General features: G+C 41.1%; 1 protein-coding gene across 1 annotated transcript in view; it reads right to left on the bottom strand.

Annotated features, from left to right (window-relative positions):
* SMAD5 (SMAD family member 5) overlaps positions 1-12807 on the bottom strand; it is a 39225-nt gene extending 26418 nt beyond the window's left edge. Inside the window, exon 1 of the mRNA XM_034779196.1 lies at positions 12700-12807. The gene's annotated coding sequence lies outside the window, so the exon portion shown is untranslated. The remainder of the gene's footprint in view (positions 1-12699) is intronic.
* Between the last annotated feature and the right edge of the window lie 749 nt (positions 12808-13556).

Here is a 13556-nt window from a genome sequence, read left to right on the forward strand (position 1 = left end):
GGGGGCTGTGGGAGAGGAGCTAGGGTCAGGGTGGAGAGCAGGGTGGGTGTTGGGGGCTGTGGGAGAGGAGCTAGGGTCAGGGTGGAGAGCAGGGTGGGGTTGGGGGGGCTGTGGGAGAGGAGCTAGGGTCAGGGTGGAGAGCAGGGTGGGGGATGGAGAGGGGTTGTGGGAGGAGGTGGGGATGGGGGAGAGTTGAAGAGGAGCTAGGATCAGGGTGGAGAGTGGGGGGGGTTGGGGCTGTGGGAAGTGTTGAGGAGCTGGGGTCAGTGAGGAGAGCAGGGAGGGTGACAAGCAGGGAGCTGAAGGGGGATGGGGAAGGGCAAAAGTCTTTATACTACAGCAAGGTGGATATTTTCTATCAAAACTTCATTTTTTTTTCCAACAGAAAATTGGATTTTTGACAAAACGGGGGGCGGAGGGGCAGGAAAATGGAACATTTTCAATTTCAAGATGCTGCACTGGTGCCCCAGGCGTGATGGCATTCAGCGGCCTCATTCCTCCCTCATGGACTGTTTTCCCCAGCTTGGCTACATTATGCATAGTGGGCCAGGAACTCCCATGAAGCACCACTATGGCTCAGGAAGAGGGGAGGCTATAGCACATGCTGGGAGATGTAGTGTGATCATGGGGCACGCTGCAACCAAACTACAGTGACAGGAGGCATCGTGGTTGTATTTCCAAAATGAAGAGTTTGGCCATAAAATTACCTATTTCAGTTATTTGCTAGGGTGGGAGGAGACACCTTTTCCACCTGCTCTACTTTAAACCCTCCTGCCGCAGCCTCTGTGTTTCATACTGCCCCTATTCAGACACTCAGTCTCAGGCTATGACTCTGGTGGAGCCCACAACGTACTGGGTGCTTTCCTCTTCCAAACCCAAAAGGAGGGATTACATTTACCCCAACGAGCTTAGAAAATCCTGGTTATGAGAGTTAGCACTGGCTCCCATCATAGATGAAACACTACTCAATGCAAATGGGTAGCCAGCAGGGCTTGACCATAACTTCCCTGCCCATCCTGCTCAGGAGTTTGTGTTGTGTTTTTTTTGGTGGCAAGCTGAGTATTGTAAAACTGCAGCGGATGAAGGACTTCTCTTAAATTACTGAACACCCTACCTGTAATCTAATAAAGAGCTACTAAGAAATGTTTGGTAGCATTTTTAAAAAAGGATGTTGCCAAGCAATAATCCTATAAAGAATCATACATTATGTAATTATTGTACCACAAACAAAACAACTGTGGGATGGTGTCCCATGAAATTAAATTGTGTCCTGTACTTTTCTTGCAGTTCTTATTTCCTTGAAATGTAAGTGGACAGACACCTTTCTTGAAGAAATATAGCAACGCAATAGCTGCTAGGGTATTGCAGGGAAACACAAGAAGGTAGACATTCACAGCACAGTATAATATATTCATTAGAAAATAGAGTTAGAGAGACAGGAAAATATGAGCATTACAGTATGAAACAGTAAGCCAAAAAGACCCACACACTTTATTTGTGTAAATTAGAAATTGAACTAAATCAAAAACGCAACCAAACTAAATTTTGTGTCATTCTACTGCCTCTGCAGTGTGCCAAACTTACGCTTTAGATTCAAACGCCAGAGCTTTGGAAAAATTTGGATCCAGATCCAAATTCTGTGGCTCAGAATTATGTCTAGTGTAAATAGAAGTCTTCAGCAGAATGATTTCCCCCAGCATGTTGTGACTAGACAGACACAGGCTATGTCTACACTGCAATTAAACACCCACGGCTAGCGCATGTTAGCTGACTTGGGCTTGTGGGGCTCAGTCTGCGGTGCTATAAAACTGCAGTGTCGATGTTTGGGCTCTGTCTGGAGTTAAGGCTCTGGGTCCCTCCCCCTTGCACGGTCCCTGTACCACAATTTTACAGCTCTGCGGCGCAAGCCTCAGGAGCGAGTCAGCTGATGTGAGCCAGCCAGGGGTGTTTAATTGCAGTGTAGACACACCCACAGAGGACTCAAGTAATTCCCCAGGCATATGTTTCTATTGCAATTTAGTAAGTGTGGAGAAAAAGGCTAGAGGTAGTTTAGCCAGTGAACGTAATCAACCACCTTTTGATACAACATCTCTGCACCAATGCAGAGCTGGAAAAATAATATGCTAATATTTATTTTTGCAGAAATTAAACTATAGTTACAAAATACTGTGGAGGTACTTTATCATTGCTAGAAGTATGAATTAAAAAAATAAAATGTCTTTTATTTTTGCAGAACAGCTCTTTGAATGGAGCTGCATCATCACCTTCTTTGTAGCCATTAGGATAACAATTGTTCTGGCTTGGCCAACCCATCTGAAAATGGAACAACAACAAAAAAGCTGGGCCTTTTCCAACCCTTTTGTTTAGCTTAATTAATAAAGCAAATAACAAATAGGCAGCAGGCATTTTAGGTGTTGTTCATGTGCCAGCCATGTCTCCATGAAACAAAATGTACTCGTATTGGAGAGTTACTTAACACAGTCTTACAAAGCCTGATGAAAGATGCAATACAATTACTATGGGCATGTTGTAGAAACATGCCAGAGTCCTGTTACTGATGGAGAAGGTTAAAGTACTCTAAGTTGGGGAGTGAGGGGGAGAGACAAAACATAAAGAGGTATGTAATTTTTAATTTAAACCTACAGAGAAGGTTGCGTTGGGCACAGTTAGGGTTACCATACGTCCGGATTTTCCCGGACATGTCCGGCTTTTTGGGACTCAAATCCCCATCCGGGGGGAAATCCCAAAAAGCCGAACATGTCCAGGAAAATCCGGCGCCGCTGGGCAGCCGGGGGGTGCGCCGGGCCGGCAGTGCTGGGTGGCCGGGGGGTGCGGGGGCTGGCGGTGCTGGGCGGCCGGGGGGTGCGCTGGGCCGCCGGGGACCGGCGGTGCTGGGCCGCCAGGGGGTGCGCGGTGCTCGGTCGGGGGCCAGGGACCGGCAGTGCTGGGCGGGCCGGGGGTGGTCAGCCGGGCCCGGGGCCGGCACCCCAGGGCCCGAGCCGACCCAGGCTGGGCCGCGCCTCCTCCCCCCACACCCCTCTTACCTGCTTCAGGCTTCCCGCGAATTAAATGTTCGCGGGAAGCAGGGGAGGGGGCGGAGACTTTGGGGAAGGGGCGGGGCCCCATGGAGTGTCCTCCTTTTGGAGGCACAAAATATGGTAACCCTAGCACAGTGCTTGAACCACATAGCATCTCTGAAGGCAAAGTATTATTTCGAAGAGTATCCTCAATATTTTGGAGCAAGCCAATGGTGAGTATATTCCAGCAGGTGAGAGGAAAGTTTCTCTCCTTGTTCTGCAGTAGAGGCAAAGAATTATTCAATGAGAAAAATGTTGACAATGTCAAGTGTCCAAAGACCAAATGAGTGGAACCTGGACTACGTCCTTCCAGTCAACAGGGAGTTAGAAATGACATTTTATAAACATTAATTCAAGTTTTGTATATTCTTAAAGCCCTTACAAAAGCTCTGTCACAAAAAATAGTAGACCACCTCTGACAAGTGTATATCAATTTAGATCAGATGGGCTGATCTCTAGTGCAGTACTTAATATGTTTTCTTCACGCCTGTCTCAGAACTTCCATCATGAATAATATAACTAGGTCAATATAAAACATGCAACAAGTGGATTCAAGTCATCCTGAATGTATTGTTGACAGAAACCGTTTGAATTCCAAAAAGAAGTCGATCTACTATTTTTCATACTCACAGGCCCAGACTTTTAGAAATGCAGGCATGCAATTGTAGTAATTTGCATGGAAATCACTACTTAAACATCTAGTCATACAAACATTTAATCGGTAATTGAGAGTCCAGATTATGCAGAAGCAAATGCACATTTATAAAAATCTTATTCTTGCTTCCTAAACTCAGGCAAATGTTTTCTGATGATCTCAGCTCCATTTCCTAATAGATTCCTCCAGTCTTAGTAAAGAGGACAGATTACTGTGACAGATGTCTCTTAAAATCATCTGTCAGTCATATAATACAGTCTATGCCCCCTTCATACTGGGGCTAACTCAGGGACCGTCTTTTTGTTATGTTTGTACAGCGCCTAGCACAAATGGGGTCCTGGTCCATGACTAGGGCTACTAGGTGCTACAGTAATAACAATTATTATCAATATTTATTATTAATACAATGCCACAGGGCCTGATCCAAAGCCCATTGAAATCAATGATAAGATCAGGCCCCAAATTATTAGAAGCAACATGTACATTTCAAGTTATATTATTCTGATCTTCTTTTCATATTTTGAATATGAACATTGCATTTCTTTTTGTTTGCCTGGAAACTAGCAGTTTGATAACTAAATATGATGTTTGAATTGCAAAGAAACTGTCTACAAAAAGGTTACTGAATTATAAAAACTTGGCCTTCCTGTGACTCCTAAAATGACTGCATTGTTTAAATTGAACTTTTAAACTGCTGGTGGCCGGGGGAGGCGGGGGGGGGAAACAGTTTAAAAATAGTTAACGTGTTTGCATTACACATCTTCTAAACCAGGGATCGGCAACCTTTGGCCCGCGACTCACCAGGATAAGCACCCTGGCCGGCCGGGCCGGTTGTTTAGCTGCTGTGTCGGCATTTTCGGCAAATCACGGCTCCCACTGGCTGCTGTTCGCCCCTCTAGGCCAATGGGGGCTGCAGGAAGGGTGGCCAGCACATCCCTCAGCCCGCGCCGCTTCCTGCAGCTCCCATTGGCCTGGAGCTGCGAACCGCGGCCAGTGGGAGCCGCGATCGGCCGAACCTGCTGACGCGGCAGGTAAACAAACTGGCCAGGCCCTCCAGGGTGCTTACCCTGGGGAACCGCGTGCCAAAGGTTGCCGATCCCTGTTCTAAACCATTTTACAACCATGTTAAGTAACAGGTGGATTTTTGCAAGATCAGGATGGGGTATTCCTCACTTCAGCTTAGAATCAGAAGGGTGTGGGGAGGATAGGATAGCATAGGGGAGATTGGAATTTCTCATTTATGAGCATAAATTCAATCTAGTTGAAATCTGGTGGGAGGATATGCATTATTGGATAGTAAAAATCAATGGCTATACACTATTTAGGATGGATTGAGTGGGCAAAAGGGGAGGAGGTGTGGCACTCTATCAAAAATGGCATTACCTGTTTCTGAGTCATCAGGGAGCACAAGATGGGGTATTAAAGTTGATGTCTGCTACAGACCACCAAATCACAAATGGGAACAGAATGACTGCCTCCTTACATGCCTATATATAATGTGTAGGGGGGGAAAACTATGTAATCATGGGGGACTTCAATATGAGTGACATATGCTGGAGGTCTCATGCTGCCAGTACTAAAACATCCTTGATATTCTACAGGTTATAGATGACAATTTCCTAACTCAAAAAGGGTTGTAGCCAACACAAGAGACTTTTTTATTAGGCCTTGGCCTAACAGATAAAGAAGAACTGATCACAGAACCTTAGGTACAAGTGATCATGATTTGATCACATTTATACTGTGGAAGCAGAATAAAGTTCATACTAGTAATATATATACCTGGTACTTTAATAGAGCCAGTTTCATAATGCTGAAAACAATTATGAGATAAATCAGCTGGGAGGAAGAATTTAATCAGAAAAATGTGAATGATAATTGGGAATAATTTAAGATCGCCTTATTAAATGCCCCAAAAGCGGCAATCAGCCAACTGAGAAAGAAGGCCATACTGGTTAAAAAAATGACCTGGTTTAGAGGGAAGGTGAAAGCAACTATATATATATAAACATATGGAAGAAAGAGGAAGTTGATAGTAAAGAATATAAATCAGAAATTAGGAATTGTAGGAAATTGCTAAGGGAAGCAAAGGGACACAAGAAGAACTCTATGACCAGCAGAGTTAAGGACAGTATTAAGGAGCTTTTTTAATATATTAGGATCAAAAAGAATCCTGACAATAGTATTGGTCCATTACTAGATGGAAGTGGTAGAATTATCAATAACAATGCAGAAAAGGTAGATGTGCTCAATGAATATTACTGATCTGTATTTGGGGGAAAATATAGTTCCATCATATGCTGATAACACTCTTTCCATTTCAGTAGTATGGTATGAAGGCTGTTAAACAGAAGCTATTAAAGTTAGATATTTTTAAATCAGCAGGCCCAGATAACTTGCATCCAAGAGTTTTTACAGGGCCTGCCGAGGAGTTTGCTGGACCATTAATGCTGATTTTCAACAAGTCTTGGGGCACTGGGGAAGTTCCAGAAGACTAGAAGAAAGCTAATGTGCCAATTTAAAAAAAGGGTAAATTGGATGACCTGGGTAAGTAGAGGCCTGTTAACCTGACATCAATACCGGCAAGACAATGGAGCATCTGTTTTGGGACTCTATTAATAAAGAATTAAAGGAGGGTAATGTAATTAATGCAAATTGACATGGGTTTATGGAAAATAGACTCTTTCAAACTAACTTGATTTTTTTTTGGCGAGATTACAAGTTTGGTTGATAAAGGTAATAGTGATGATGGAATATACTCGAGTCTTCTGTGAGGCATTTGCCTAGGTACCACACAACATTTTGATTAAAAAACTAGAACCATATACAATTAACATGGCGCACATTAAATGGATTTAAAATTGGTTAACAGATACATTTCAAAATATAATTGTAAATGGGGAATCATCATCAAACAAGTGTTTCCAGTCGTGTCCCACAGGGACTGGTTCTTGGCCCTATGCTACTTAACATTTTTATCAATGACTTGAAAGTAAACATCAAATCATCACTGATAAAGTTGGCAGGTGACACAAAAATTGGGGGAGTGGTAAATAATGAAGAGGCCAGCTCATTGATTCAAAGCGATCTCAAGCTCTTGGGAAACTGACCGCAAGCAAACAATATGGGTTTTAATAGGGCTAAGTGTAAATATATACATCAGGGGGGAAAGAATGTAGGCCCCACTTACAGGATGCGGGACTCTATTCCGGGAAGCAGTGACTCTGAAAAAGATTTGGGGGTCATGGTGAATAATCAGCTGAACAAGAGCTCCCAATGTGACACTATGACCAAAATGCAATCCTGGGATGCCTAAATGGGAATCTCACGTAGAGAGTTATTTTACCTCTGTATTTGGCACTCGTGCGACTGCTGTTGGAATACTGTGTTCAGTTCTGCTGCCCACAGTTTAAGGAGGATGCTGATAAATTGGAGAGGGTTCAGAGAAGCGCCACAAGAATGACTAAAGGAATAGAAAACATGCCTTATAGTGACAGATTCAAGGAGCTCAATCATCTGTTTAGCTTAACAAAGAGACGGTTAAGGAGTGACTTGATTGCAGTCTACAAATATCTACATCGGGAACAAATACTGAATAATAGGCCTTAAGCCTAGCAAAGAAAGGTATAATATGACCCAATGGCTGGAAGTTGAAGCTAGACAAATTCAGATCGGAAATAAGGCATACATTTTAACAGTGAGAGTAATTAGCCGTTGGAACAATTTACCAAGGGTCATAGTGGATTCTCCATCACTGACAATTTTTAAATCAAGATTGGATGGTTTTCTAAAAGATATGCCCTAGGAATTACTTTGAGGGAGTTCTCTGCCCAGTGTTATACAGGAGGTCAGACTAGATCAGTGGTTCTTAACCTTTACTGCGGCCTGCACCCCTTTGGTTCTCAAAATATGTTCTCACACCCCTTATCAAAAATCAAAATATGTTCTCGCACCACTTAAAGCTAAAAAATATGTTCTCGCACCCCTTAAACCTAGATATATTTTAGTTTGTATATTACAGTAATAGTTAAAAATGTATAATGTTAATAAATACATAAGTTTGATTAAACAAAGTAGTTGTACTTATGTGCTTGTGCTTAGTTTGTGTTTTCGATGATTTACCTTCTAAAAAAATCTGGCATGTCTCGCACCCCCAGAAAGGGCATCTCGCACTCCCAGAGGGTGCATGCACCCCAGGTTAAGAACTGCTGGACTAGATGATCCCAATGCACCCTTCAGGCCCTGGAATCTATGAATCTACAAACATACTCCCTCTCACTGCTGTCTATTTGGGGAATAGGGGCGAGGGAGGGGAGAGGAATTTGAAACAATACATTTCTGTTTTGGCTGAGGGGAACAGTATACCAAGATGGGAAGGGCAAACATATCACTTATATCTACAAGTGTTATGGTGGGGAGGAACCGTCACTTTTTAGGTGTCTGCGCAGAGGAATAGGACCAACTTTTGAGGAGAGCTTAAGGAATAGGGAGGGAGCTGCTTTTCTTCTTTTTATCCATTTAATCTTTTCAGGTAACCCCACGATTCACTGCTTGATGAAAACAAGCAAAATACATGACGAGTAACTACTTCCCAGCAAGAAAGTAAATATAGAGGTTTAGTATGTCTTAGACTTTCTTTTCCCCCTACACGTACAACAGGTGTTTTCAAAATATGGAGTAAAATGTTTACCACTCATCTGTGGTGAATTAGGGGGTACTATGGGATATTATCTTATCAAGCGCATGGCCCCTGAGTTCTATAATGGTCAATGCGGATGCTCTTGCAGAACAGAACCACAAAGTATAACAAACTCCTTTTAAAGTTAGTTGGAGCAATACGAAAAGTCCTGTTATGTCCCTGTGACCTATCCAAATGTGAAGAAAAAAAAAAGCCAGGAAATAGTTTTGCTTGCATTACTAGACAGCATTTCCACATTATTGTTGCTATCATTGCCTCCCTGCTGGTGATCTGATGTTGAATGACAAATGACACAGCTCACTGAACAGTAAGGGAAAGGATGTGCAACAGCATGTCCTTGTGCGCTGATGCTACAGATGTGTGATACTAGGTATTCAAATGAGGTTGCAGATCAGTGGAGGGAAAGTTAATGTTATATCTATGAATAAAGTTAAAGCCACAAACTTTCTATTATTAATTGACTGGAAAAATGACTTGGACCAAGCACGCGATCAAACACTGATATATTAATGAAGATGTTATAAACAGGGAACGTTATGGCAAGATTAATATGACTATTCTCAGTTGAGCACCAACGGTCTTCTCCGCACTGAAAAGAACACAGAGGAAAGTGCATGAGCTGTTGATGAGATATCCATGTTGCTATGTCTGAAAGGTGGTGAAAGTGCAAGATTGAACAGAGATAGAGGTAGACAAGTAGATTGAGAGTTGTAAGCATAAAAATACTAATCAAAGCCATGGGAAATGATGTGGAGAGGACCAAGGACAGAGTAGGTCACAGAAGAAGCTACCAACAAGCGGACCCTTTGTTTGAATACTGTTTCAAGTTTCTGTATTACAGCATGATCCAACTGCCATTAAAGAAAGAATCTTGCTGGAGCAAAACACTGTTAATTGGATGTGGTCCTTGAAGAGGAGAAAAACTTCCTGGAAGAGCAGACAAAATGTCCCATTTGCTTAACTCAAAATAAAACACTCTCACAGAGGAAATACCAGAGAGAGGAATTTAAAATTGCTTGATTCCTCAGAATATCTATCCAATGTTGTTCACTGCATAGATCATCCTTCATTTTACACTCCTTTTAGCTTTCACGGAGAGAACCGTGGTGTACTCTCACTTCTATTAACTCTGAATCAGCAGTTCTCAACCTTTTCTATACCGTGTTCCCATGTTATAACAACACTTCCCAGAATTTTAAGACCCACTCCCTTCTGGCTATAAGGAATAGGAGGGTGGTCAGAATTGTACCTGGAGCTGTTTGTGTCAACCAGGTTGTGAACCTGTGCTCTAAATCACTGAGAACAGAAATGCTGGAGCATGAAACAGAAGTTATAGAAAACTGTAATATACAAGGGAAATTAATCTCACATCACTATAAACTTCTGCTGTTTTATTATTATACTCAGGTAGCTCATTATCAGGGTTTTTTCCCCTTTATTTAAGGTTTAAGCTCTGCGGACAGATTTTTAAGTCACTACAGATTTATTCATTTGCATACCTGGGAGCAAGACAACAACCTTCACGTGGTGCTCCTGTTAAACTTTGGTGTTTTTCGTGCTTTGTGCAAATTCACCAACGTCAGCAACTGGCCACTGGATGTCGCATTATCGACCTCTCAGTGAAAGTAGCAACTTGCATACCTTATGGTTCCTCTAAATGTGTAGTACATTGTGTGTCAGGCACAGAACCCAGTGTGTATAACTTCCAAGGTTATTGGTTGTCACTCCCAAATATCAAGATACTCTCCTGAGCATGCTCAATTTTGAAAGTGTCTGACATCTGGGTGGGACACATTCATATATGGAATGGTGGGGAGGTCTAACGTGCCGCATCATACTCATTAGTTGACAAAACGCTGAGTTAGATGTCGACTTTTCCACTTTCTGCTGTGGAGTTAGGGCTAACCTCTTACAATAGCTATGCACTGAAAGTTGTCCTTGTGGCTGCACAGCCAAAGCCACAAGAAAACTATTTTGAGCCCTAAATAGTGGAAACATTGGAAATACAACACATTGCTCACACAATGGGCCAAATTCTCTGGGCTACACCCACCCTTCTGGAGAAGGGTAACCGAGCAGATTTACACTGCAGCAGAGAGAAAAAAAAGTTTTCCTCTTTTTAATATGTGAAACCAACTTATTTCATTCTTTAAAACAAAGGAATATTTCCCACAAAAATATACAATTTATAGCTGTATTTAAGGTGGTCTGTCATATCTGTTACAATAAAGTTAATGCACCCCACAGTACATATGTGCAGACATGATGCTCTCAATCCATTTATGACACAGATACTTCTGGCTCTCAGGGAGTGCAACCGTGAAGACTACTTCCATTTTACGGTGGGCTCTTATGACTAAACAATCTAGAGCAAGTAGAAAGCACATTGATATATCTATATCTTTATCTTACGAGCAATGAGTAACGTTAAAGATAAACAATGCTAAAGAGGACCAAACCAACCTTCCATACATATACATGCATACACAATTCTTTTTAGTTATCAACCCAAATGATTCAGCAAGACAAAATATTCGAGTGCCATTACTATGACATGCCATTCATCAGGACAGCGGTACAATTAGTGATGTCAATATTCCCAGGAATCAAAAATCGCCCACATATGAGCTGCATAGGCCTGAGTCTCCTCTCAGGCTGATTTAAATAATGTAAAGTATCTCCTCTGATGTCCCTAGAGTTACACAGGTGCAAAACCAGGGTAAGGATCAAGAATTAGGCCCCTTTGAGTTTAAATGTATCTTTGCACAAAGTGACACAACTGTATTTTTTCTAACCCTTAAGCAAAGATTGTGGTTTGCTTTAATAATTTTCTCTCCAGTATCAAAATCAGCAAATATAAATACACTAATGTCTATCTCAGGAAATGAACCTGCTGAAAAAGAGCAAAAATGTTATTGGCCTTTTCTGTTTTGCACAAATATAAGCAAATACTTTTACAATAAAAAACAAATGCTATTCCCTTTGGTACCGAATTTTGTATAATAGTGAAAGTAAAAGTGGAGCATAACTTTTGCAACTTTTAGGCACAAATTTTACAAATTACTTTCATTTTGTGTTCTTTTTCACCGGAGCTATTTTCAGGAAAAAAAAAAAAAAAAAAAAAAAAGCTTTTTATGTAGTCAAAAATAGAAGTGGGACATTTACTGAGATGAAAATTAAATGTTGCCTGACAAACAAGTGAAGAAAAACGGTGAAGGTAATAATCCACTTTTCATAGAAAGTAGCCAAAAATTGGACTTCTCATCATTTCTCCAGTGGTGCCATTTCCCCCTCACCCCTTTTGAAACAGCTCTATTATGCAAGTATTTTAAACAAAAAGAGAGAGATACATGGGGAAAACAGCTTTTAAATTTAAGATGCCTTTTACAATGCTGCAAGAAATTGGATGAAAATATTTCTCCGTTTGGAAGTACTGATGTTTAAACTCCTCTGCATTTGGTATTGCAAAGGGAAAGTTAAAAGTTCATAAACTTTTTTGCTTCAGATGCTTAGATGGGCCCCATGTAAGGCTGTGTCACCAAAATAGTTCACAACCCTAATTACAGTGCACACATCTTCTACAGAATGACATTTTGGGTTCTTGAGGCACTTTTAGATCATATTTAAAATACACAAACTACTTCATTTGTTGTAAGCATGTGTTATCATGTAATATATTTTCTACATTATTTGCTTCCCATTGTAGTAACTACAGAATGGTGTGTTTGGATTAGGCTAAAAGATGTTGAAGAATAAAATATTATACAATTTGCTAAACCAGCTGGAATAGAACTCCTAAAACCATTAAAACAAAATCTTTTTTAGTCAAGAAGCTTTTCGTATCCGTTTTCAAAAGCTACACTTCAGCACAAGACTCCAGCTTCTCTATATTTAGATTCTGCATTATTCCAAACCCACTCTGGATGTCATGAATTTTACACAACTACAGTATTGTTATGAAATAAATCTTTATCACTTCATGCTTTAACTGGAATCCCAGAAGTTAACGGCAATGACCTTGCTAACATATACTATCTCTGGGATTCCACTTTCACAGGCACATATTTAGACCTCAGCTGCATTGTTGAGGTGCCTAAAAAGAGTACAAATCACAGTTTAAATAGTAAAATCTGCAAACTTTTAGAACCTTATGCCATGTCAGAAGATCTCCTTCCCCTTTTTCCAAAATACAGTTCAGCGTTTAACAAATTAAGGAGTAGAAGCACTGTTGTAGAAAAAATAACCACATGAACAAAAGTCAGTTTTACCTTGGAAAATGTTATTGCCGTTCCATTTTCTCTGCACTTATTTTTTTCTATCTAGTTCCTTTCCAAGTGATTTCTATTTCTCTGTCTTCTTCTCTCATACTGGCGACAGAGAGGCTAGGGGTGGAGCCATAAGCAAAGTATCCCCCTGCCTGCTGGGAGAACTGAGGTATCAGATAACACACACTCCACAGCAAAGGAGCACAGGCAGTTAAGCTGGGAAATCTGTGTTTATGTGTAAGAGAGAAAGAGTTCAAATTCCCACTTGAGAAACTTTGTGGAAAAGTTATCCCTCAATTTTATTTTTGTTTCCTTCTTCCATCTTGAAATAATGTCCTTAATTCCAGGACAATGTAGCCATATTTTGTATGGCGTCTTTCATACAATCCACATAAAAATGATTAAATCATATCGTTACTAGAAAGTATTGATTTTTTTTCCCAGTGAATAATTTGTTCAGTGCATTTTTTTTCCTGTTTGCCAACTGTGAACCAACGGTGATATTCTCAAATGTATTGACTATTTGTTTTCTGTTTCCCTGTAAATAGATACTTTTGGGCTAAACGACCCTTATTTTAGATTAAAAGGACAACCGAACAAAAGGTAAGTCTCTAGGAGAGAGCAAAGTATATGCTCTCGCTCGGGAAATGTATTGAACATGAAATGGCTGGCTATCCTGCTTACAGCAGAGTCCTTGGAGATTTCCAGGTGCAGTGTACTTATATAGCTATATTCACGCTTTGGGTATATCTGCACTGCAGTCAGATGTGTGATGGCATGGCAGCACATGTAGAAACACTAGCTTTAATCTAGCAAGCTAGTGTACCAATAGCAGTGAAGGTGTGGCAGCGTGGACTTCA

This window comes from Trachemys scripta, chromosome 8, assembly GCF_013100865.1.
Source record: "Trachemys scripta elegans isolate TJP31775 chromosome 8, CAS_Tse_1.0, whole genome shotgun sequence".
NCBI lineage: Eukaryota > Metazoa > Chordata > Testudines > Emydidae > Trachemys > Trachemys scripta.